Here is a 5,526-nt window from a genome sequence, read left to right as displayed (position 1 = left end):
TTTTTTAGACAAAAACTAATCTAGATATTATTTCACGGGGGTTCTTTAGTTTTTATATTTAAAGTTTTCATTCCGATTTTCTAGTTTTGATTTCTTTTCATGGATTTTTAGTAGTATGATTAAAGTAATTGTGGTGATGGAGCTCAGCATGATAGTATTAAATAAATTATAAAATAGAACTATCATGGTAAGTTTCTGAAAAACAGAGAATAATTTGGTTTAGTGTAAACATCACAAACTGTCAGTGACTACTCGTTTGAAAGTTGAACTGAAACTGAGAGCTTGATCAATAGAGTATTTCCTGATACAGATTGTGGTAGGGTAACTTTTTGTTTTTGTTTTGAAAAATGTAAACACCAACTGGTCACCATTTTGATCTTTGATGATAAGCACTGTTTAATGCATACTTTTAAAAACTTCTTCAATCAAAAACAATACCATACCTTCATGTCTTAACTTATTATGAATTTAAAATTAATTAAATGAAGAGTTTATATTCTTCTCACCAAGGTGCGCATGCAAAACCACTATAATGGCATTGCCAATTTTATTTCGTTGCTTTCTGGTAATTGAACATGCGTAATGTTGTTGTTATGTTTACCCTACCACGATATGCCGAGAAAATGTAAACATGAAAAATCAGCTGTTCGCCTGACAAGTGGGGCAAAGCCTTATTCTCTCTCACAAAAAAGAAAGGACGGTTTGCTTAGCTAGGAAAAGAAGTAAACAAGAGTCATTTCTATTTGTGACTATTGCTAAAGACGGACGTGAGGAGAAAACCTGCAAAAAAGTAAGTGATACTTGCTAGGAACGGCTTGGAAGAATGATCCATGCTTGGAATACGAAAGTAATGTTAAAATGTTTTTTCCTTCGGGGGGCCCCCCTGAGCCAGGGGGCCCGGGGCAATTGCCCCTTTTGCCCCCCCTTTAATCCGGCCTTGCTGTCACGGCATAACATAGTACACTTTCGGTGGGTTGGTGGTTTTAGCATTTGGAAGATGCTAGCCATCATATCCTCGAAAAATGTACGCTTAGAGTTAAGTAAAAAGGAATCTCTTCGAGGAAACATCATGTTTCATTAAGATCCTGTATGTGTTTGTGTTCGTTTACTAACAGGTTGGAATTCATAAACTTCGATTTTTTTTAGTAAACTTCACTTTTGCCAGTTTCAAGTCATAGAAGGCAGCACTATCTTGTGACTAAACCCAAATTAAGTCTCAATATTGATTTTTCAGGTTTATTTAGGCCCATATTCATTATTTCGAAGTAGTTTTTCAACACAGTTTTGTTGGAGTTCACGCTGCAGAAATCTTTTCCAGATTTGCAAAAAAATCACCAGCACAAGAATATACCACCGCCAAAATTCCTACTCATCTCAACTTCCGATTAAATTTCAAATCATATCAGTAATACTGCTAGTTATCTGGTTCATCTAGCTCCATCGGAAAGTACAAAGTTATCTGATTATCGGTCCACGAAATTCATTTTTATCGGTCCTTGTTAAAATTCATATTTTTTGATATTGTGATCTTAGAATTTCCAAGACGGTCACACGATACCAAGTACTTACTTGTTGACTAAATCATCCAGCACACCTGAATTAATCCCAGATATTCGGAAGTTTACATCAATTCGGTTTAATTGCAAGATAGTGCTGCCATCTATGACTTGAAACTAGAGAAATAGCCTTTGACTATTTAAAAATTGTAGTATTTTTGAATTTGAAGCCTGTTTTTTGGATTCAAAGTCAGCCTCAAATCTATGTTTCATCATTTTGCATCATACTAACGAATGTTAATGAAGAAATCAAGCAATTTGATAAAGTATCAAAGTTCAAGTATCAAATTCCTTAACGCTAGATGAGCATCTCTTAAAAGCCTCTTTTAAAACCTTTGAAAACCTTTGGAGTTCTAAAAACTTTCTTAAAATGCAATTATTTATTAAAATTGTTCGTAGAAGCATAATTTCTACACTTTTTTCATAGTAAATTTTTTAGAAATAATCTTATTTTTGTTGAAAAACACAAGTGGTGCTATTCTTATTTCGCACCTTTTTCCATATTGTTGGTCCTCAACGCCTGCAACGTCCAAAAAAAGTGAACTTATGCTTGATTTATCCGTTAAACAATTCAAAACAATTTGTAGAAAAAATTTTGGTGATTTTCAATCGTTCATATTTTAACAAGCAAAACACATAGTGGTGCTATTCTTATTTCGCTCACTTTATTTTAGTGCAGTAAAGGGTGATATGGTCAAAATTTGGTCCAGGTAAAACGCGTGTAAATCGGTGAAATCGTGTATTCAAAAAAATCAAATTAAATTCCTTTTCAAGTTTAATTACTATAACTTTCAGGAAAAATATTCAGTTAGGCTTCCGCTTTTCCAAATACGAATTGCCGGGCCTTACGCTTAACCCCTGCCATCAGATTTTGTACAGCCACCTTGTCCACCTTGAACTGCTGCTCGTCATTAGCAGTTTTTTGGTCTTCTTTAGGTTCCGCTTGACAATAGCCCAGTATTTCTCAATTGGGCGGAGCTCTGGCATGTTGAGAGGGTTCTTGTCCTTGGGAACCACCTGCACGTTGTTAGCGGCATACCACTCCATGGCCTTTTTTACCGTAATGGCAAGATGCCAAATCCGGCCAAAACAGTACGGAACAAGCCACAGGTAGAGATGGCTTGCCAAACCAGATATTTCTTCACGAACTTTGACAGTATCATGTGCTTGAAAATATCTGCTACCTTTACCCTTTCTTTTGCCGTATAAAATTCCTGTCCCGGAAGCTGCTTGTAGTCGGCTTTGACGTAGGTTTCGTCGTCCATTACCACGCAGTCAAACTTCGTCAGCATCGTCGTGTACAGCCTCTCGTGTACAGGGATCGCGCTTTGGCCGTCGTATTTTGTTTATCATCGCGATTTGGAGTCAGTACCTTCTTGTAAGCCGATAGTCCGGCGCGTTTTTTTGGCTCGATGCACGGTTGTAGACGATACACCCAGCATATTTTCGGCATCTCGGAGAGAGACCCTGAAACAGAAAAGAAATACAATTAAATTGTTTCGCAGTTAGAATAATTTGGTTTTAATATTTCTGTAGTATTTCAGACCCCTTACCTGCTGTATCTCTTGATGTTGATCTTATTTTCCATGGTGAATCTCCCTTCTGTGGGGCAGTAGCCGTCCATCAAGCTGCGTAAATTAAGCCGAAATAAAATTTGATATCAATTTCCACAAAAAAAAGACGAAACCTATGAGACACGCAAACAAACGGAACGAAAAAAAAGCGAATCAAAACAAACTTTTGGTTGCTATGATTCTTGACGCTGTATTGTGATGCAAAAATCTTCGGTTGCGTCGCGTCAGCGCTTTAGTACTCGACGACGGCGTTGACAACTGACGCGGCGCGACGTTCGACGCTGTATTGTGTGGCTGCCTCAAGAGCAAGTTCACTGGTGTTGGGAAAAAGTGGTAGAAATTTCGACACTAACGGCACATTTTGAAAATTTTGCCATTCAAAAACATTTTCAAGATCTGTGGCCTTCTAGTTTTTTTACAACACGTGTTGTATTTTCGCATGCTGTGATGCAAAAATAGCAATATTTCTATCACATACGGCTGAAACGGAAACAATGTTGTAAAAAAATACAACGCCCCTAGATCTTGAAAACATTTTTGCATGGTAAAATTTTCAAAATGTCAAAATTTCTACCACTTTTTCCCAACACCAGTGAACTTGCTCTAAGTAAATAAGTTTTTAGAAGTATACAACAAAACACAGTCAAAGTTTGGTTGTGTGCCTCGAGATATTCGAAATGAGGATTAAACATTACTAAACATTTAAAAAGACTACCTTTCTGTATATATTGTATCTAATATATAATTCAGAACCTTTTTCGACACATTCATCTATCCGCGAATCAATGTTGCTCTAGGATAATATTTCAGCAGGGGTAAAGTAATTTGTATAATTAATACGTTTCAGTAACAATTTTTCATAATAACTAAAAATCTTTGTCCCTATGTTTGAAGCGAAAAACCGTTCATAACTCTTGTCTCTTGCTATTGGAGAATGTATAATAAAGGGTGATACGGCCAAAATTTGGTCAATATCAACTTGACGTATTTCTTTCAATTTTGCATTTAAAAAACCTGAACACCCCTCATTTAGAAAATGTGTGTATGTGTGTGTGTAGAATGTTGCTTCTATTTTGATTTTGGAATTCACTCTTCAGTTGTAAAATGCCGTCCAAGGAAGAAGAGCAGCGTATCAAAAAGCTAGGTGTATCGTCTACAACCGTGCATCGAGCCAAAAAACGAGCCGGACTATCGACTTAAAAGAAGGTAGTGACTCCAAATCGCGATGATAAACAAAAAACGACGGCCAAAGCGTGATCCCGGAGGCTGTACACGACAATGCTCACGAAGTTAGACTGCGTGGTAATGGACGACGAAACCTACGTCAAAGCCGACTACAAGCAGCTTCCGGGACAGGAGTTTTATACGGCAAAAGAAAGGGGAAAGGTAGCAGATATTTCCAAGCACATGAAACTGTCAAATTTCGCGAAGAAATATCTTGTTTGGCAAGCCATTTGTACCTGTGGTTTGAAAAGCAGTATTTTCATAGCTTCCGGGACTGTCAACCAAGAAATTTATGTGAAAGAGTGTTTGAATAAAGGTCTGCTGCCTTTCCTGAAGAAACACGGTTGTTCTGTACTGTTTTGGCCGGATTCGGAATTTTGCCATTACGGTAATAAGGCCATGGAGTAGTACGCTGCCAACAACGTGCAGGTGGTTCCAAAGGACAAGAACCCTCCCAACACGCCAGAGCTCCGCCCAATTGAGAAATATTGGGCTATTGTCAAGCGGAACCTAAAGAAGACCAAAAAAACTGCTAAGGACGAGCAGCAGTTCAAGGCAAACTGGCTTTCTGCAACAAAGAAGGTGGACAAGGTGGCTGTACAAAATCTGATGGCAGGGGTTAAGCGTAAGGCCCGGCAATTCGGATTTGGAAAAGCGGAAGCTCAACTGAATATTTTTCCTGAATTTTATACTAATTAAACTTGAAAATGAAATTTAATTTGATTTTTTAAATAAACGATTTCACCGATTTTCACGCGTTTTCCCTTAACCAAATTTTGACCGTATAGCATAGCCCTTTGTTCTTCTATCTGCGGATCAATGCTACACCTTAACGACGTGGCATAAGCAAGGGTAAAATATTCGTATCAAAATCACTTTACAATAGCATTTTTTTTTCATAACCACTATTATTGCTTGTCAATTTATAGCGATAAAACCGTTCCTAACTCTTGTCTGTTGCGATTGACGAATGTATAACAAGTTAGTTAATAACTCAACATTAATTATTCAGCAATTTACAAGCATGAACAGTATCCCATTGCAAACGCAACAGGTTTCGAAGACTGTTTAAAATTTCAATGACAGAGCTTTTTGAGAAGCATTCATAATTGGTTGTAGGTTAAAATATGATACGTACAATTCGTGCTCGTATTACCAGCTTGGTGCCAAAG

The sequence above is a fragment of the Uranotaenia lowii genome, chromosome 2 (assembly GCF_029784155.1).
Source record: "Uranotaenia lowii strain MFRU-FL chromosome 2, ASM2978415v1, whole genome shotgun sequence".
Lineage (NCBI taxonomy): Eukaryota > Metazoa > Arthropoda > Insecta > Diptera > Culicidae > Uranotaenia > Uranotaenia lowii.
Note: the sequence above shows the minus strand (reverse complement) of the source record.